We start from the raw sequence: 23,133 nt of genomic DNA on the forward strand, positions 1-23,133 counted from the left end.
ACAGTGATTCTAACCTCTAGATGCTTGTTTCAATCCATAGATTGATATCTTTAACTTCCATACTTTGTCAGGATATTATGGATCGACAAAAACCTTCAGGCTGAACCATATAGACATCTTCCTCAAGATATCTATTAAGGAAAGCCGTTTTGACATCCATTTGCCAAATCTCATAATCATATTATGTAGGTATGGCAAATAATATCCTAATCGACTTTAGCATCGCCACAGGCGAGAAGGTCTCATCATAATCAACCCCTTGAGTTTGATTGAAACCTTTTGCTACAAGTCTCGCTTTATAAGTATCCAAGTTATCATGCATATCAGTTTTCTTCCTGAAAAACCCATTTACTTCCAACTACTTTGGAATTAAGAGTTGACACAACCAATTCCCATACTTGGTTGTCATACATGGATCGCGTCTCTACGTTCATGGCTTCAAGCCATATGTCATAATCAGATTTTGACATTGCATCATGGTATGTGGTTGGTTCACCCGAATCTACCACGTAGCATCCATCCATGAAAGATCCATATCTTTCAGGTGGACTACTAATTCTACCAGATCTGCGAACGTTTTGTGTGTATTGATCAACAACTTGATCGTTTTCAACAACCTCTTGTTGAGTGCTAGTATTAACCAAACGTATATCGGCTTGTGGTTCTCAATCCTTATCAAGTTCCACCGTTCTACTAATTCCTTTCACAAGGAACTTAGCTTCCAAGAACTCAACCTTTCAAGTAACAAATATCTTTTGCTTTGTTGGATCGTAGAAATAATATCCTATACCATCTTTAGGATATCCTACAAAGATACACTTAGTGGATCGTACTTCCAATTTGTTTGGGGTGTATTGCTTCACATAAGCTTCACAACCCATACCTTTAAATATGATAATGATGGAGCCCTTACATGCCATATTTCAAAAGGTGTCTTATCCACTTTCTTGGTTGGGGCCATATTTAATACATGGGCCACGGAGAGCAAAGCGTAAACCCAAAATGATAGAGATAATGCGCTCATAGCCATCATAGATCAAACCATATCCAATAGAGTTTGATTTCTCCTCTATCGGAACGAAGAACTTTAATTGAGTTGATTTTCTACTTCACTTTTGAAGATTTTGAACGTTTCAAAACTTCAACTTGGTGTCTTAGTAAGTACACATAACTATAACTACTATAGTTTTCAGTAAAAGTAATGAAGTATCTTTCACCATTCCTAGTCATTGGCTTAAAAGGATCACATACATCCGAATGTATGATACCTAATAAATCTTTTGCCCTTTCCTACTAAAGGGTTTCTTAGTCATTATACTTTGTAAACAAGATTCACATGTATCAAATGAACCAACTTCATTTGTGTCCAAAAGACCATTCTTTCGAAGTGTTTACATGCGACTTCTGTTTATATGACCAAGACGATAATGCCAAGGATAGGTCTCACTGAAATCCATTTTGAGTCTCTTGGTGATTGCTTGGTACATTGAACTATCAAATGACGTATTATCATGAACCAATTCATAAATACCATTTGAAAGCATAGCTTTAAAGTAAAACATGTCATTTGTCGAAATATAAATGTCATTGTTTACAAACTTTAAAATAAAACCATATTGTGTTATATGGGAAACTTGAATAATGTTCTTAGTCAAACTAGGAGCATTCAAAATATTTTTAAAACAATTTCCAAACCATTTGGAAGTTTCAAAATATAGTCTCCTCGGGCTTCAACTTGAACTTTCGCTCCATTGCCCAAGAAGAGACTAATGTCTCCCTTTTGTAATGCTTATTTCTTTTGAACCCTTTGGAACAAATTGCAAACATGAGTTCCACATCCGGTATCTAATACCCATGTGTTAGAAGAAATAACATTAAGGTCAATATGTATTATAATGATTGTACCTGAGATTTGCCTAGCATCCCTCTTGTTTTTCAACTCTTTGAGATAGGTTGGACAATTCCTTTTCAAATACCCTATCTCACCACACTTAAAGTATGGATCGTTCATGGCAACCTTTACCTTCTTTTCTTTTGGTTTCGGCGGTTCCGCTTTAGTCTTTCTTTTCCTTTCTCCCTTTGAAGTGCCCTTTTCCTTTTGCAACATTTGCCTTGGAGTCGGGGTGATGCCCTTTCTTGTTGCCATCCTCATTGATCGTCAGAACGGATAAAGCCCTTTCACTCATATCGAGCCTTTCAAGGTGATCAATGTGGTTTTTCGTCTTAAAGACATGAGATGAGATCGATTGGGTTTCCTCTATTCGACATGCATGAAGTGCTCAAACCGTTTCGAAACGTTCTACCCTTGCTTATTGTAGGAACATTTCCTTCAATTAGGTAATCATGTCATATGCCCATGATATTCAAAATCCTTTTGAATCTCGAGAATCATAGTTCCCAACCTAAGACAAGAGGCTTGCATAGTATCCTCGGTATACTTAATCCAATCTTTATAGACATCCTCATCTTCCATAAGAAGTTCATCGGGAATAGGATCGTTCAACACATAGGATATCATCTCTAACTTTGGAATGATTCTCAAGTTTTGATATGAATCCCTGAAGTGTTATGATTAAGACGATCCTTTTCAAGGATTGTTCTTAGTGATAGGTTCCGGATGGTTTGGGCAATATTGTTAGCGGCCATCTACAAAATTTAACTAGGTTCAATTTTAGTATTTTCGATATTATTATATTTTAATCATTAATACCCTTTTATGTCTCATAGACAATTAATAATTAAAATCCAACGTTACATTTAAATATTTGTTAGGTGACCTTTATCCCTCTATTTAAATTAACAAAGTAGTCAACGTTTGACAATTGCGACCCTTTGCAACTTCTAGCCATATGGGATCGGTTAAACATCTTTATGTTTAGTTGGCATGTTTAATCCCATCAACACCTTTTGTTCGCCATGCTTCGGTGACCCTAAGTTCATGGTTTCCAAATCAATTCGTCTAACTTACACATACATGTGAGTTTATACACATAAGTGGTTAGGTGACCTTTATCCCACAAACATAGTAAACCCACCTCGAACATACAAGTTCCCTCAAATGTGGTTAGGTGACCTTTATCCCACAAAAGAGTTCCCAAGTGATTCCAGTGTTGTATAAAAGGATGGTGTTTGACTTGTTTTATAAAAGGGGTTTTTAATATTTCAAAATTCTAGTTTAGAAAATATTATGTACCATATATTTGCATGCATTCAAATCCTTGGTACTTTAGAAAAACCAATGTTAAAGGTTCCTTTTTAATAAAAACCATTTTATTATAAAATCGTTAATTTTTAATAAAACCTTTTATTAAACACTTTAATGATTTTGTTAAGAACCAATTTTAAGCTTGTTGTTGATTATTAGTTTGTTAAGCATACATATCCAAATATCATCCAAACAATAAAATAAGCAACCATACAAGCACAACATACATAACAATAGGTGTATAACCATAGCCAACTATTTTTGACAACACTTGTTATCCGAAACAAGTGTGCCAAAACGTCCTTCCTAAGGGTTGAATATTGACACAAATAATGTGGCGTCGAACTCCCACTTGATCCCGCATCCAAATGCTTCAAGTCTTCTTCTTGTGTTGTGATTTCTTCACATTCTTTGGGCTTCCAAATGTCTTTTATATTCAGCTCCAAACTCCTTTAGACTTCGAAAATGTGTTTTGGTTATCGGGCTAAAATCCCGTTAAGAACTATGAAGTCCTTTAGGCCCGAAATTAGCGAAAACCAAAAACGCATTTTTGTGTGCATCTTCTTTTACAAAAGGTATCCTAATACATTTTTTCTCTAGTAACAATAAATGCACCTAATCTATTTATTTACATACCAAATGAAAATAAATAAATTACATATTTCACAAATGGAAGAACAAAGATAATAATTATTACAACCCTTTGAAATAATAAAATATAAATCACAAACACAAACATTCAACATATTCACATAAGGTCATGGCTAGGTTATGAACACCAAAATATACACCCACATATATAAAATGCGAGAAGCAAAATGGTTCCTTTTTTACAACCTACTTTTCGGTCAAGAATGAAAAAACCGAAAAAGTGGGTTTTTGTCCAAACAAACAAATCATCCAAATAACATAATTTTTGATGTGCACAAAATGCAACATATAAATTACATCAATTGTGGCATAAAACTAACCCTTTTTTAGTACTAATGTTGGAAAAAGTGTGTTTTTGTTTTCTTGTTGTATTTTCAGGATTAAATGAGCTCAAATAAACAAAAGAAGCAAAAAGGCAGCTAAATCTAACATAAATACAAGAAAAGGAACAAACGTGGCATGCCCAACCTCCCGACAGCATCTTCCCAAGCAAAACAAGAGAACAGAAGGTTGAACACGCCCCGTGCTCAGTGAGCACGGGGCGTGCCCAAATGTCAGCAGAAAAGACAAAGCTGTAGAAGCTTCTATCACCCACCACGGGGGCGTGCCCAGCGGACACGGGGCCGTGGTCAACTCTAAGATTCGCAGGATCTAAGGAAATCTTGATAGTACAGATACGCTTCTACACACGGGGCCGTGTCCAGACACCCACGGGGCCGTGTCCAGACACCCACGGGGCCGTGTCCAGACACCCAGTAACATAAAATTTTGTTTTTTCACACCTTTTTACACATTCAATCAACCTAAAAACTTATTTTTGGGACACATTGAGGACAATGTGTAATTTAAGTGTGGGGAGGGATGCTAAAACTTTGAATCTTGGAAGTCCTAATTAACAAGCCTTACACAAAACTCTATTGGAACCGCTAATCACCCCAAATTTTTCAAAAAAAAATTTCATTTTTTTTCTTGTCTAGGTTTAATTTGGGAATTTCAAATTCTAAAAAAAGTGATATTTTTATAAATTTACAACCAACAGTGTCGTGATAAAAAAAACCAACATAAGAAGATTATGAAACGGCATGACAAGTTTAGTTAAAATTTGATTATATATACTTGATTACATAAAAAAACCCATTCCACAAAAGTGAGTTTTGAGCCTTTATTGAGCATACAAATACATATCTTTAAATTAAATGCTCATTTTTCGTTTCTTGTGTGAATAGCCGCCTGGTTCTTACAACTCTAGAACTTGCCACGACAATACAATCCCGGTCCTTACCAACTGAAACCCAAGTAAGTAAATGATGGAGGCATTAGGACTAACCCTTTTTATTTCTAAACCATTATTTTCTTTTCTTTTTTTTTACCACCTACCCAAAATCCCCCTAGTTAACTCCTTTGAGCCTAAACCTTCTCATTTCTTAACCCAAACCAAAAACCCTTTTTACCCACCTAAACCCTTTTTCAATTTAAACCCTTTATTTTAGTAACAAAGCTCGGTTTTTCTTATGACTTGGTGAAAAAAAAGAGATGATGATGAAGCCTAAAGAAATAAACAAACAAGTTTATCAAAAAGAACTTTGTTTGAAAGAAATGCTTCATCAAAATAAAAAGTTATGTAAAAAAATAAATAAATAAAAATAAAAAGTCTTCCAAAAACCGATGCTTTTTATGCCTTTCGCCCTTTTACTAACCACTAACCCAACCACCCACCTTTAGCCCAAGTCTAACCCTTCACCCAAAAGTCCTCTTGATATTTACAAAGGTGTATAGTTAAAAAGGAGGAGGATTGATTGCTTGGCAAGCTTATGGTAGAAGTAAGTTCCATGCCGCTCTCGGGTGATTCACTAAAAATACACATTCGGCCGAGTGTTGAGTGATCCCCCGTGAGGTATGTGAACTTGTATATAAATGGAATTTTAAAAAGGCATGTTATGCCCTAATAAATAATTTATCTTATGAAATGTTTTTAATAAATCATGACGAATAGGATTGTAAATAAATGAAAATAAAACTTAATAAAGAATCTTGGAAATCCCGACACTCTATGACAAGCCCAAAAAACCTTCTCTTCTACCCATTCCATTTGGGAGTGTAAAGCCACATTATAAAGAGTTTTGCTTGAGGATAAGCAAAGATTCAAGTGTGGGGGTATTTGATGTGCACAAAATGCAACATATAAATTACATCAATTTTGGCATAAAACTAACCCTTTTTAGTACTAATGTTGGAAAAGGTGTGTTTTTGTTTTCCTTTTGTATTTTCAGGATTAAATGAGCTAAAATAAACAAAAGAAGCAAAAAGGCAGCTAAATCTAACATAAATACAAGAAAAGGAACAAACGTGGCATGCCCAACCTCCCGACAGCATCTTCCCAAGCAAAACAAGAGAACAGAAGGCTGAACACGCCCCGTGCTCAGTGAGCACGGGGGCGTGCCCAAGTGTCAGCAGAAAAGACAAAGCTGTAGAAGCTTTTATCACCCACCACGGGGGCGTGCCCAGCGAACACGGGGCCGTGGTCAACTCTAAGATTCGCAGGATCTAAGGAAATCTTGATAGTACAGATACGCTTCTGCACACGGGGTCGTGCCCAGCGGACACGGGGGCGTGGTCAACTAATGCAGACAAACTGCAATTAATGAAGGAAGAGAAGGAGGATGGACACGGGGCCGTGCTCGAGCTTCTATTCAGCCTATAAATAGGAGTGCTTGGATCACTTGCAACTCATCCCTTGGCACACCACTTCTCTCACACTTCACCCACCACCCACCACCATCACAACACCATCATCCACCACCATCATCCATTGTCCATCATAGAGTGTGTGAGTCGTCTCAGGATCCAAGATTGATCATAAGAGTTCTTGACAATCAAAGGCCATGTTTGCCTAAGTCTCTTGCATCACTTGGTGAAGACAAGTGTTTAGTGTAATACTGTTTATTGTTAATCTTTTCGTACTTTTTATTTGGTTATGTATTAATGACTTTAATAACTAGTTTCTTATGTTGAAGGTGATTCTTCCTTACCGTTTGTCCGTGGTGTCTTGGCATTATTTTACTGTCTATATAAAATAAAAGATTTTCACCATTCATATCTCCACGGTATATATGGAGATATGTTGGCTACCTGGTCGGGGGTTAAGGGAACGGTTTGGTAAGAGTCTTGCCATTGTTCAGTGTATAGATCCTGCAAAGGACCTGGGTCAAATTTAGTAGGACCTCCTTCAATACCCACCGGTATTGGATGGCGGGGGTCCAAACTCTTTGATCCCCTCATAAGTAAGCTACTATTAAAACTTTAACCCGGTTGCTTAGGACTGTATCCCTGCTGACTCAGACTACTTAGCCGAGGGTAACGTCACCTTCATAAGAGGGGCCTACCACATTATGCATTAATAACTTAATTAATTATCTTTCAAAAATTCGACCTTTTAGGATTGTATCCTTGCTGACTCAAACTAATGGGTTGAGGGTAACGTCACCTTCAAAAGAGGGGCCAGCTACAATAACTAAGATAATCTCTTAAAAAGTGCAAAAGTGCGGAAATAATCAAAGGTTACACTACACACGAGTCGGATCCAAGTGATTCATCTGGTCTATCTATTTTTACTTTTATTTTATTTTTCAGCATCTTAGTTAGTTTTATTTTTCTAGTTTAAAAACCTTTTTCTAACTTTTGATTTGATTAGACGTTGAGGATAAACTGGTACTAAAAGCTCTTGTGTCCTTGGATGACCTCGGTATCTTACCAACATTATACTACGTTCACGATGGGTGCACTTGCCCATATGTGTGTTTAGTGTTAGTGAATATCGTGTTTTATAAATTTAAAACTTGGCTAAAAAGTGTAAAAAGGGCTTAAAATATACACCTAAAATATATTACACCTAACGCACATCAAGTTTTTGGCGCCGCTGCCGGGGACACAAGGATTTTAAGAAAGTTAGGAATCAACGCCTAATCATTTTTTCTAATTTTTCTGTTTTTTTTAGATTATTCATAATTTTTCAGTTTCTGCAGAGCTCAGCACGGGCCGTGCCTGGTCGGACACGGGCCTTGCCCAACATTGTTACTGGTAGTTTTTAATTTCCGAGTTACAGAGAGCTGAGCATGGGGCCGTGTCGGTGCAACACGGGGCCGTGTCCAACTCCCCAGTAACAGGGATCCGGAAAACAATCACTGTATCTCCGACCACGAGTCGTGTTCATCTGAGCACGGGGCCGTGGTGAACCTTCTGACCAACGTTCTTTTCTGTTTTTATTGCAGGACTTGGAACCCAGGCGCCGCATCTGAACTTTCTACGTAGTGTATGAGTTCCAGTTCTAGTAGAGGCATAAAAGAACCTATAGAAGAACCCGAACGCTTTCTCAGAAAAAGACTTAAAGCTAAAAACCAAGAGAAAGTTTCGGGGGACCCACTTCCAATGGCGGACCAATGTACCCTCATGGATTACCTACGACCCACCGTAGGTAATCTCGGCGCCGCTATCAATGCACCGAACGTCGAAGCCAACAACTTCGAACTTCGGCCACATTTGATACAAATGCTTCAAAACTCCGCAACCTTCCATGGGCTTGCGGACGAGGATCCTCATCTACATATTACTAATTTCTTATAAATATGTGATACCTTTAGGATCAATGGAGCATCAAACGACGCCATCCGCCTTCGAATGTTTCCATTTTCACTAAAAGACCGAGCTAAGGCTTGGCTCAACGTCCTCCCAGTTGGCTCGGTAGACACCTGGGATGAACTCGCCCAAAAGTTTCTATATAAGTATTTCCCTCCTGCTAAAACGGCTAAATTAATGACTGAAATTAATACATATTCATAAGAGGATGGGAATCCTTATATGAAACTTGGGGAATCCTTATATGAAACTTGATTATCACCTGCAAATAAATTGACAAACACTTGAATCACTTTTGAAAATCAAACAACAAAAACACTTTGACAATTGATCTTGATCCATGCGAACGATGGGATACAGGTCCATGCGGATCAAGTAGCTTGATTCGTGCGGATTGACAATAATGTTCCTAGATCCGCGTGAATGGACTATATGGGTCCATGCGAGCTCGTCAGTGAGTTTATGTTGTTCATTTTTGATGATTTTTTCTAAAAAAAAGTTTCAAGGATTTCGTTCGAATTTTGCACTGAAACTTTGTAGGATTGTTTAAAACTAATTTTCGCATAATATGTTAAAAAATCAGCCGTTTTCAACAGTAAATTCAACTTGAATCTGAGTTTTAAAGATGAAAAGAATGAGTAGAAGATAAGTAGAAGAATAATGATGAAATTTGGCTTTGATTTGCATGATTTCTTGTATTTTCAGTCCTTCCAATCAATCACCCGCTCTGATACCACTTGTGAGTTCGTGTTAGGATCGATTCCGTTACACCGTTGACTGCATAGATCTCTTATCTTGTGCGGAATCCAAGTACGAGAGTGATTCAGACAAGAACAAGCTAATTAAATGTTGTTTTCTATTACTGATTGAAAGTTACAGCACCATGAAAACAAACGAGCATAGCTTCGCCTCTCTGTCTCTAAAGATACAAATGAACAAGACCCTAAGCACCTATATATAGAAGTTTTAGGTCCGTAAAAAACCTCATGCGGATCTACTTGTACATGCGCATGAACTAGTTAACTACGGACGGACTCAGTCCGTGCGGATCTACTTCGCAGGTACGGGTTAATAATCAAAACCCTAGAAGCGCGCACCTCTTCATTCGTGCGGATCCAGAAGTCCCCATCCGTGCGAACCCATTTTTGACATATGAACATTATACTTCAACACTATTTAACCTGGTCTTGACTCATCTGTTAGCTACGATATGTGATTGACGCTAGCGATAGACATATGCACTCACAATAAACTACTTGAAACATACCATTGAAACATAAGTGCATATAAACTTCTTGAAACATAATAACCATTGAAACATAATCGGGCATCCTGGAAATTTAGAACCAAAAGTCTGGCTTAACTGAGATATTGTAACATCCCGAAGGGTTTGGTAATAAAACCCTGTTAATACTAAAGAGCGGGTAAATAAGCCTAATAATAAATAAATAGAGAGCAAACGATTTGAGAAGACAAAGTTTATAAGGAGCCCGAGTTAACGGGACTTAGAAATAAAACGGGTTATAACTCCCTGAACCCACTAAGTTAACTAGGAATAATTAAGCTAGTTAGTGATATGTAAATAAGTAATAAAACATGGAGTTCGAGTCCCAAATAATTAAAAATTAAACTTGAGGGACCAAAATCATTAAAAAGGAAACAAGGTTTTATTTAATAAAATTGAAAACACAACACACACATAGTATGTGTGTGTGTGTCGATCAACCAGGAGCAAGGAAAACAGGGTCATGAACCCTAGCTCAAAAAAGGATCAATCGCAGGCCAAATTCGGATTTGAATATATATAAACAATCACCAAGTCAAGGGGATCGTAAGGTATGTCAAATTTTTGACATTCATGAAGTTGTGAAATTTTGATTAACATTACAAGATGCGATTTAAGTATGAATCGTAGAGGCTATGGCCAAATTAGTGAAGTATGATTGCTTAGGAACAAACCCTAAGCAGAGATTTGGAGTAAAATTGCCATGATTAAGTGTTTGAGTGGATTACCACACCTAGCTAAGTGGGTTTCATGACAATAGGATGAACACTTGGAATTAGAGTGTTAAATGGGTGAACATTGATGTTGTGATGCAAGTTCTAGATGTAGTTCATGAAAACTAGACATAAGGGCGTGATATTAATGCTAAAATTTGATTAAAAAGTTAATCATAAGCTTGATAAAAGAAGTATACAAATCATGCCCGCAAGGTGTTTGTTAAAATGCCTAAACGAATGTTGATATGTCGAAATTATGAATGAAACGCGTAATTGCCTAATTTGATTAATTACGGGTGATATGTGATAATATGGATTCTAATCGTGAGGTTGATTTAAATTAATTGCACATATCATATGATTAAAGGTAGTTAACTTTTAGAAAGTTAAACTAATCAATGACGAAGTCGAATAGTAGTTTTGACATAGAATTCGTAAGATGGAATAGTCGTAAGTGATAGTGACTAATCTAACTGCCTTATGGATTATGATGATAGTTTGACGCTTGACAAGCTAGGTGGAGGCTTGGGAAAGAAGCGGGTCAAACAGATCGAGTATGCGGAAAAAGAGCATAACCGGATGCAAGGTAAGTGGAGCTTACACCTTTTTGTAGAATACGTGTTTATTCTAAAAGTTACATATACGATAAAGATAATATTCAAGATATGGTTTCCGACGCGAAATGTTACGGGTCGGAACACATCAAAAGATGAAAAACCATATATAATGGTAAAAAAGGGCGAAATGGTAATTTAGTCATGAAATGACATATGTAAAACGAGTTTTCGAATGGTTACTTTATAAGTAACCCTAAACAAATAAAAAGAGTAAAACAGTGATTTAGTCACGTATAAATGGATAAAAGTCGAAGCTTTAAATGACGCCAAGTGGCGTAAACTATGTTGGGTTAAATGCGTAAGAAATGGGTTAAGGTGACATAACTAAATGGTGAGAAATCCGAGGAGAGTTACTTAATGAAATAGTGAATAAATACCATTCAATTTAAGCACAAAATGTTTGGTCGTTTACACCAAACGGGTCAAATGGTAATGTTGATACCATTTTACAAACAATGACTAATAAGTTCTTGTCAAGTCTCATGTTCACAGGATAAAATGGTTTATTTATTAGCAAGGCTATGAAATAGCATATTATTGAGGCAAGGTATTAAAACGGGTCAATATGTTGACCCGAGTCAGGTATGTATAAATATGATTATAGTTAAACGTGCAAATTTTGGTCAAATAAGTAGTGAAAGTCTTTCGTCATAAAATGAAGGACTAAGTTGACCAAAACGCCCCTGATAGGTAAATCAGGCAAACGACCCTTATGGGTTGTTTAAGAATTTGTATTATGATTATGGTATCCTTAGATACGTATAAAAGTTATAGGCATAAACATTTGTGGGTCAAATGGCTAAAAATGGGTCGTTTGCGTAAAATGACTAACCGAAGGGTAAAAATTCGGGATAAATGGTTAATTATGTTAAATCCACCACAAAAAATAGTTGTGGTGGAATATAAGTAGTTATTTAATTAGGGAATGCGAAGTGTGAAAAGAAAAGAGCGAGTTGTATGCTTAAATGCTTAAAAGTCCCCTAAACAGGTCAAAATAAATTAAGAAATTAAATGTGGAATAAGTGTTTAGAAAGATACAAATAAATCGGTGAATGTAAATGCATACGCAAACCCTGTAATGGAAGCGAAAACGCTAATGTTTGACAAGTTTGGGATGGGTAAAAAGAGACAAGTCATAACCTTTGTCAAATAACTTATAGTGTGAGTTAAAACTAAACGGGTCGAATAATCATAAAAAAGGAATTATAATCCATTAGCTTATAATTCGGATTTCGATGCTAACAAAGGTGACAAACGGGTCCGTAATTTAATTGTGGTCGTATAGGAAAAAGAATCACGCAAATCGGACAAGTAGATAAAAAGTTACGTCACTTGGAAGTTTGAATTTCGATTAAAAATCATAGCTGGGCAAAATGCAGGTTTTAGTAACAAACCTGCTGGAAAACAGACTCCCCCGCGCCACGCGACGGGTTACAACAGTTGGGGCGTGACACGCGACACAAGTCGCGGCCCGCGACAAGTATTTCTTAGTCTCTTGCGGCCCGCGAGAGACACAAAAGCTGGAAAAAAATTTTCTTTTGTTGTTTGATGCTTGGAACTTGTTTAACTTGTTTATAAGCTATCAAAACTAACTTTTAAGTTGGTTTTGATCATAAGTAAATGTCAAGAGTTCCCGGATGAAAATCAAGCGACGAGCAAGGACCAAACACATGTCATTCGAAGCTTCTGCGATAATCTTATTTTGCTTTCCTTACAAGTGTACTTTGTAAACACTTAAACTATGTTTAAAATGTTTTAAACAAGTACGCTTGGTGACATGATATAGTTTTTGTACAGTCGCATTTTAGTATAAAATGCATATGAAAATGTCATAATAATCGTTAAATATTAGTAAGGGTCTTACAAATATATGTGAACTACACTCTAAAAACAGTATTGACTGAAAGCAAACCTCAACCAAATCCACAACGATCTAATGAAAGTAAAGTGAAACAGAATCGCTATACGTATAAAATGATTACAAAGATCAATGATAATGCTTGAATCACAAATCTTGAACAAATTCACACAAACGACTGAGGTTAAAGAGCAAATAGTAAGATAAAATCCATAAAGCTTCATAGTCCACCTAAATCAACGCTCGAAGCTAATAATCTCTTGAAATTTTAAGATCCAACATATGAATCAACTTTTTAACAAAACTAACGCCTTAAATCTAACAAAAACAGTTACAAACCAACACATCCAGGTTCAAAATTTGATTACCACAGTAATAAATATTCGAATAACGTATGTATTTCAAAAGTCTGGCCTATCAAATATATCTTGTTCTTAGTTAAAGTATGACCTTAAAATCAACATTATTGATCACAAATCACCATATTTGTCACACCCCCAAAATCCACCTGCGGAGTATCACCGCTTGGGAGCGTGACTGACCAGGATCAAGCCATCAATCATATCGAACATAGCATTTAATAATAAAAGTAGATAATATAATTCAACAAGACATGATTGATGTTCAAAACCAACATTTGTTTAAGTAGCGGAAGCATGTAAGTAAACCCAACATAGTTAATAATGTAATGTCATAAGTGTTTAAAGAAACAATCACGATCCAAGCCCACAACGACCTGCTCCTCCCTGTGCAAGCTCCATATACCTAACGACCTGCAAGGCATGTAACAGAGGATCAACAACTAGTTGAGCGAGTTCACAGAAAGTAAATGCGTAATAGTAAGTTTGTTTGTAACAGGTGGCTCTACTGGGCCGTTAGTACGTTCTATTGGTGGGGGCTTCCCATGTTGTATAACCACTAGACTACTCGTAACCATAAGTATCCTTCACAACCGAGGATAGTAGCGAGTATAAGTACACGTAGGTTTTACGTGTGTATCCTTCACAACCGAGGATAGTAGTAAGTATAAATGCACGTAGGTTTTACGTGCGTATCCTTCACAACCGAGGATAGTAGTAAGTATAAGTCTACGTAGATTGTAATTATGTGTCCTGCACGACCGAGGACAGTGAATGGCATAAGTATGTGTCCTGCACAACCGAGGACAGTGGTATGGTAGTCTAGTATTAGTGTCGGTACGAATCTATTCAATCTTATTCCTTCAATCCCATTCCCAAGCCCTTGGGAATCCCATGCCTTAGTAAGGGTGTGAACTCACCTTGGTTTGCTCGGTATGATTAACTATGTGCTAGAAATTACTCAATCAAATCCTATATTAAGCACGTATACTTGATCAGTTCATGTTCGTAATGTTTCGCATGCAACTTATACCACAGAGTATGTTCGACCGTTGATAACATGCATCATACGACGGTTAATCATAATCATTCAACTCTACGTTTCACATAAAGGCTTACTTCAATTTATTTGAACCATACGAAACAGAATCATTCAGTATTAATCAGAGTTATCATGCACACATAACATACTGACATGTTTAATAGTTACATGATTAACGAAGTCTCATGCACAAATTACATAGTTAATAACTAATAGAGTTATAATCAACAGGGTTATCAGTTGGAGTCGGACAATAAATATCATCTCAGTAAAACAACTTGGGCTATGTATATAACAACATTTACAAAGTCGGGCCTTGTATCATATCATACAAAAGAACTCGGACCAATTGTAGGCTTTAAAACTCGGATAGGCTTCAAGCCTTATGATACTCGGACAAGAAGTGGGGGGGGGGGAAATTATAACATAAAAGTCGGACCTTGGAGGCTTCCTCTACAATAATTCGGACAAGGCCATACTCCACCCAAAACTCAGACATATATACATATATGCTAATAAACTCGGACAAGGGAGTATGCTCCATTAAAAACTCGGATCACATACTCTTTGGCAGAAAAGTCGGGCAAGGGGGATCAAAACTCGGGCATCATACAAGGCATTAAAGCTCGGACTAAAATGCTCAACAAACTCGGATCCCCTTTCAATTGATTCAAAGGTCGGGCAGGAGGGAGTTTCCTCATGAAACTCGGACCAGCACCTCTAATACTCGGACCCCTTTTACACTTATAAAACTCGGGTGGCATGTTATATCTATACAAAACTCGGACCATGTGAATCATATAAGAACTCGGACAACAATCATATCATAAAGGTCAGACTAAATCCAATGATAAAACTCAGACTACTTAATGCTATTAAAGCTCGGACATCATTGTGTTAAAACGAAACTCAGACAATTTCATTAGGGTTACGAAACTCTGACACTAAGCAACACATGAATTTCAATCATCGCACAGAGTCCAAAGAATCAAATCAGTTACGTTTCTTGTTTTCATACGACCAAAACCCTAAACTCATCACTATTGCATAGCAGGAATCACTTTAACAATTAACAACTTCAAACTACCAAGCATATTTTGCCATCAAACAACGATTTCACGACTAATCATTATCATAACACAATAATCAAGATTCAATTCAGTAAATACAGGACCATCATATCAAGAACTAGGGTTTGCAAAAATTACTAGAATCAAGAATTGATATCAATCAAATAATCAACAAACAATCATTAACAATTACCTTGTGTTGATCCTAGAGAAAGAGAGGAATCAAACTTGTGATGTCTTGCCAATGATTTGGTGATGATTGCCAGAGAATTGTGAACTACGTGCTTGGATTTTTGTGTGTGTGGTTTAGTGAAGGATTAGGGTTAAGTATAATTAAATTTTCACTAATTACTCAATACACCCTGAATAATTATATTTTACACAAGCATACCATCTTACAAGCATTTCACAGTTTCACCACCAAGTTCACATAATTGACAAGTCTATCACAATTAATCAAACAACCATGCACAATCACACAATACGATTTATTGCATCAAAACGTATATAATTCCATAGCAATTAATTGTGCAAATAATCAACTAAACAATACAAGAACGTACAATAAATGCGAAACAGAAATCTTGGAAATTCGAGTTGTCACATTATCCCCAACTTAAAAGAAATTTTGTCCCGAAATTTGGTACGCACTCACTGAGGAAGCTAGGTAAGCTGTATTGTTCACTGGTTTTCCTGGGGTGTCACATCATCCCCCCGTTGATTTGGAATTTCGTCCCGAAATTCCGCAGTAGTAGCTTCAGCCTCAGTAGTAGATGCATTGGTTCTGAATAACTGGGGGTACTTTTCTTTCATTTGGTCTTCGCGTTCCCAGGTGTACTCTGGGCCACGTCGGGAGTTCCAACGAACTCGAACAAGAGGGATTCTCTTGTGTTTGAGGACCTTAACATCCCGGTCTGTGATTTCAACTGGCTCCTCGACGAACTGCAACCGCTCATCGATAGTGAGTTCCTTAAAAGGAATGATAAGGGTCTCATCTGACAGGCACTTCTTCAGATTAGACACGTGAAATACATTGTGAACTGCACCGAGTTCAGCTGGTAGGTTCAGTCTGTAGGCTACAGGGCCTATTCTTTCAGTGATTTCGAACGGTCCAACATACCCTGGATTGAGTTTGCCTCGTTTACCAAATCGAACCACACCCTTCCAGGGTGAGACTTTAAGTAAAACCCGGTCCCCGACCTGAAATTCCAATGGCTTCTTACGCTTATCCGCGTAGGCTTTCTGACGGTCGCGTGCTGCCGCCATGCATTGTCGTATCTGTGCAATCTTTTCTGTGGTGTCCACTACAATCTCTGGACCTGTAATCTGACTATCCCCCACCTCTGCCCAACAGAGAGGTGACCGGCATTTACGTCCGTACAATGCCTCGAATGGAGCGGCTTGTATGCTGGTGTGATAACTGTTATTATACGAAAACTCCACTAACGGGAGATGCTTTTCCCAGCCGTTGCCGAAATCGATAACACATGCCCGAAGCATATCTTCAAGAGTTTGGATCGTTCGCTCAGACTGCCCATCCGTCTGAGGGTGATAAGCTGTGCTCATGTCTAAACGGGAGCCAAACGCTTTGTGCATTGCTTGCCATAGCTCTGACGTGAATCGTGCATCCCGATCCGAGATGATGGAGGTGGGCACCCCGTGCCTTGAAACAACTTCTTTAAGATAGATGTCTGCGAGAGTAGAGAACTTATCCGTTTCCTTAATAGCCAGGAAGTGTGCAGACTTGTTGAGTCGATCCACGATCACCCATATGGTATCATTCCCACGCTGGGATCTAGGTAAGCCCGTAACGAAATCCATGGAAATTTCTTCCCATTTCCACTGTGGTATCCTGGGTTGTTGCAGTAGACCTGCGGGTTTCTGATATTCAACCTTGACTCTCGCACAGGTCAAGCACTTGCCAACATAGGTGGCGATGTGGGCTTTCATACTTGGCCACCAGTATGTTGTTTTGATATCGTGGTACATTTTATCCGACCCTGGGTGTACCGAGTAGCGAGACTTGTGCGCTTCGTCCATCACAAGCTCTCGTAGACCGCCATAAAGTGGGACCCAAATACGCCCCGTTACATAGTAGGCGCCGTCTTCCTTTTGTTCCATGCGTTGCCTTGAGCCGCGTAAGGCTTCAGCCATGACATTCTCGGGTTTTAAAGCTTCTATCTGAGCAGCTCGTATCTGTGCAGGAAGACTGGACTGAATAGTAAGCTGTAGCGCTCGCACGCGCTTAGGTAAGGTGTCTTTCCGACTGAGGGCGTCGGCCACAACGATGGCCTTGCCTGGATGATACTTGATAGCGCATTCGTAATCATTAAGCAGTTCGACCCATCGTCGTTGACGCATATTCAACTCCTTCTGCTTGAAGATATGCTCGAGACTCCTGTGATCGGTGTAAATTGTGCACTTGGTACCGTACAGGTAGTGTCGCCACATCTTAAGCACAAAAACAACAGCTCCCAGCTCTAAATCGTGCGTCGTGTAGTTCCGTTCATGAACCTTGAGTTGACGAGAGGCGTAGGCAATAACTTTCTCCCGCTGCATCAATACACAACCAAGCCCCTGTATCGATGCGTCACAATAAACCACGAAGTCATCCGTGCCCTCGGGCAGTGAGAGGATAGGTGCGCTGCATAGTCTATCCTTCAGGTACTGAAAAGCAGTTTCCTGCGTATTACCCCATCTGTAAACGACACCTTTCTGTGTCAGCATAGTAAGCGGCTGCGCGATCTTGGAGAAGTATTTGATAAACCGCCTGTAGTATCCCGCCAAACCCAAGAATTGGCGTATTTCTGTTGGTGTACGCGGTGCAGGCCAGTTCCTGATCGAATCAACCTTGGATGGATCGACATGGATCCCATCCCTGTTCACCACATGGCCTAAGAAGTGGACTTCACGAAGCCAGAAGTCGCATTTTGAAAACTTCGCGTAGAGTTGCTCCTTTCGAAGAAGTTCCAAGATAAGACGTAAGTGCTGCTCGTGTTCCTCCTGACTCTTGGAGTAGATCAGAATGTCGTCGATGAAGACAATGACGAACTTGTCAAGATAAGGTTTGCACACCCTGTTCATAAGATCCATAAAGACTGCAGGCGCGTTCGTAAGCCCGAATGGCATGACCAGAAACTCGTAATGGCCGTAGCGAGTTCTGAATGCTGTCTTGGAGACGTCCTCATCCCGGACTCTCAGCTGATGGTAACCTGACCTTAGATCAATCTTGGAGTAGTAACTCGACCCTTGCAACTGGTCGAATAAGTCGTCAATGCGAGGAAGAGGATAGCGGTTCTTCACCGTGACCTTGTTCAGTTCACGATAATCAATGCACATTCTGAAAGTGCCATCCTTCTTTTTCACGAATAGTACTGGAGCTCCCCAAGGCGAAGAGCTTGGACGAATGAAGCCTTTATCCAAGAGCTCTTGTAGTTGCTTTGACAGTTCTTCCAGTTCGGTTGGAGCTAAACGATACGGTGCGCGAGCTATAGGTGCTGCTCCTGGAGCTAGCTCGACTTGAAATTCGACCTGACGATGAGGCGGTAGGCCAGGTAAATCTTCAGGAAACACTTGAGGAAATTCTCGTACAACTGGAATATCCTCTATTCTTTTCTCTTTCGTCGCTGCATCAGTAACTAGTGCCAAGATAGCCGTATGACCCTTTCGTAAACATTTCTGAGCCTTCAGGAAAGAGATGATGCCAACCACAGCACCACTCTTGTCGCCTTGAACTTCGAGAGGTTCCTTTCCCGAACGAGGAATACGAATGATCTTCTCCTTACATAGAATCTCTGCCTGCTGCTTGGATAACCAATCCATGACGATGACGATGTCGAAACTACCCAGAACTATAGGAATAAGGTCGATGGAGAAGGTCTGACCAGCTAAGACAATGCTACAACCCTTAACTATCTGTGTGGCCTCTACACTTTTACCGTTTGCTAACTCTACAACATGCTTGGTGTTTAGGGGTGTTGGTGTACGTTTTAACAATTTACTCATTTTCAAAGACATATAACTCGTATCCGCACCCGAATCAAACAAAACAGTAACATAAATATCGTCGAGAAGAAACTTACCCATAACGACGTTGGGATCATTTCTGGCATCACCCTGCCCCAACACAAACACACGACCCCTTGCTTCATTGCCATTGTTGTTCCCTCCGTTGTTGTTGTTGTTGTTGCCATTTCCCTGATTGTTGTTATGGTTGTTGTTGTTCTGGTTCCTGTTCAGCTGCGGGCAGTGCCTTTTGAAGTGACCCTCTGCACCGCAATGAAAACACCCTTTGTTGCCCTGCTGCTGATTCTGCTGTGCTTGGGGCTGCTGCTGATTCTGGTTCGCAGGCCGAGGGCTTCTACAATCTTTGGCCTCATGACCCATCTTGAGGCATCTTTGACAGCGACCCTTATTACACTGGCCACTGTGGTGTTTGTTGCAGGTGTTACACTTCGGGAGGTTTCCTCGATATCCTCCCTGTCTGTGGCTGCCTGAGGAGTGCTGACTGGGACTCTGGTAACTGTCTGTCTTTCGTTGCTGGGCTTGTGACTGTACTGAAGCTGATCCCTTGCTAGAATCCCCATCCCATTTTCTCTTGTTTTCACTGGGAGTAGCAAGTGTAGTAGAAGCAGTAGTGGTAGCAGTAGCGCTGATACGCTTTGGCAGTCTGTTCTGATCCACTGCCTGATCTGTGATGCGGTGAGCGAGGCGCTGAATAGCCTGAATGTTGTCAAGATTAGCCGATGTTACGTGGCTCTGGATTTCTGGCGCCAAACCCTTGAGATACAACTCAATACGCTTGTATGGAGGGTCCACCATAGTTGGACACAGCACGGCCAGCTCGTTTGACCGTTTAGTATATGCTTCAATCTCTGACCCAGTCATTTTCAAATGATAAAACTCATCCTCCAGCTTGTGGATGTCTTCCCGAGTGCAGTATTCCCTTTTGATCAGTTCCTTGAAGTCATTCCAAGGGGTGGCGTTAGCAGCTGCCAACCCTAGGATCTGCACTTGCGCGTTCCACCAAGTTAACGCGATCCCTTCCAAAGTACCAGTGGCATACTTGACCCTGCGAGCCTCAGGGCATTCACACATCTCGAACACATACTCGAGCTTTTCAAACCAGTGGAGGAGTCCAACCGCTCCTTCAGTGCCGCTGAACGTGCTAGGGCGACAATCCATGAAATTCTTGAAAGTGCAGACAGGCTGCTGCGCGTGTTGACTTATTGTGTACGAATAGGACAAAGTTAAATACGAGAATTAATGTAGGATCTAAAGATCCTAGTGTGTGTCTATACTGCAGGGTATACTACCTGCTTGAGCAGCTGCAAGTGCCGCAGCAACTTGAGCTTGAACAAGAGCCTCTAGCTGGGCTTGAGTCATGTTAATACGTCCGGCCATTGATCTTCACATCAAAAGCAACATAGGTGAGAGAGGTTCGCGAATAGTGCGATGACAGAAGAGTGTAAGCACATAGGTGTTCTTAAGCAATAACAAGTAGTGAGCAAAGTAATGTAAGCATACTACGAGCAAAGTTCTATGCAAATTCTAGCATGTAGGCAGTAAACATAAACCTTATTACCTAGGATGTTGAGTCTTGCACGTGGAGCGAAGCGTCGTTGTGGATCGTTGAGAGCACTGTTCTGGTTATAGTCTGGTTTTAATAAAAACGTTTTCCCATATTAAAACCAAGTTCTCTATAACCAATGGCTCTGATACCAATCTGTCACACCCCCAAAATCCACCTGCGGAGTATCACCGCTTGGGAGCGTGACTGACCAGGATCAAGCCATCAATCATATCGAACATAGCATTTAATAATAAAAGTAGATAATATAATTCAACAAGACATGATTGATGTTCAAAACCAACATTTGTTTAAGTAGCGGAAGCATGTAAGTAAACCCAACATAGTTAATAATGTAATGTCATAAGTGTTTAAAGAAACAATCACGATCCAAGCCCACAACGACCTGCTCCTCCCTGTGCAAGCTCCATATACCTAACGACCTGCAAGGCATGTAACAGAGGATCAACAACTAGTTGAGCGAGTTCACAGAAAGTAAATGCGTAATAGTAAGTTTGTTTGTAACAGGTGGCTCTACTGGGCCGTTAGTACGTTCTATTGGTAGGGGCTTCCCATGTTGTATAACCACTAGACTACTCGTAACCATAAGTATCCTTCACAACCGAGGATAGTAGCGAGTATAAGTACACGTAGGTTTTACGTGTGTATCCTTCACAACCGAGGATAGTAGTAAGTATAAATGCACGTAGGTTTTACGTGCGTATCCTTCACAACCGAGGATAGTAGTAAGTATAAGTCTACGTAGATTGTAATTATGTGTCCTGCACGACCGAGGACAGTGAATGGCATAAGTATGTGTCCTGCACAACCGAGGACAGTGGTATGGTAGTCTAGTATTAGTGTCGGTACGAATCTATTCAATCTTATTCCTTTAATCCCATTCCCAAGCCCTTGGGAATCCCATGCCTTAGTAAGGGTGTGAACTCACCTTGGTTTGCTCGGTATGATTAACTATGTGCTAGAAATTACTCAATCAAATCCTATATTAAACACGTATACTTGATCAGTTCATGTTCGTAATGTTTCGCATGCAACTTATACCACAGAGTATGTTCGACCGTTGATAACATGCATCATACGACGGTTAATCATAATCATTCAACTCTACGTTTCACATAAAGGCTTACTTCAATTTATTTGAACCATACGAAACAGAATCATTCAGTATTAATCAGAGTTATCATGCACACATAACATACTGACATGTTTAATAGTTACATGATTAACGAAGTCTCATGCACAAATTACATAGTTAATAACTAATAGAGTTATAATCAACAGGGTTATCAGTTGGAGTCGGACAATAAATATCATCTCAGTAAAACAACTTGGGCTATGTATATAACAACATTTACAAAGTCGGGCCTTGTATCATATCATACAAAAGAACTCGGACCAATTGTAGGCTTTAAAACTCGGATAGGCTTCAAGCCTTATGATACTCGGACAAGAAGTGGGGGGGGGGAATTGTAACATAAAAGTCGGACCTTGGAGGCTTCCTCTACAATAATTCGGACAAGGCCATACTCCACCCAAAACTCAGACATATATACATATATGCTAATAAACTCGGACAAGGGAGTATGCTCCATTAAAAACTCGGATCACATACTCTTTGGCAGAAAAGTCGGGCAAGGGGGATCAAAACTCGGGCATCATACAAGGCATTAAAGCTCGGACTAAAATGCTCAACAAACTCGGATCCCCTTTCAATTGATTCAAAGGTCGGACAGGAGGGAGTTTCCTCATGAAACTCGGACCAGCACCTCTAATACTCGGACCCCTTTTACACTTATAAAACTCGGGTGGCATGTTATATCTATACAAAACTCGGACCATGTGAATCATATAAGAACTCGGACAACAATCATATCATAAAGGTCAGACTAAATCCAATGATAAAACTCAGACTACTTAATGCTATTAAAGCTCGGACATCAATGTGTTAAAACGAAACTCAGACAATTTCATTAGGGTTACGAAACTCTGACACTAAGCAACACGTGAATTTCAATCATCGCACAGAGTCCAAAGAATCAAATCAGTTACGTTTCTTGTTTTCATACGACCAAAACCCTAAACTCATCACTATTGCATAGCAGGAATCA

Source organism: Helianthus annuus, chromosome 2, assembly GCF_002127325.2.
Source record: "Helianthus annuus cultivar XRQ/B chromosome 2, HanXRQr2.0-SUNRISE, whole genome shotgun sequence".
In the NCBI taxonomy this organism is placed as follows: domain Eukaryota; kingdom Viridiplantae; phylum Streptophyta; class Magnoliopsida; order Asterales; family Asteraceae; genus Helianthus; species Helianthus annuus.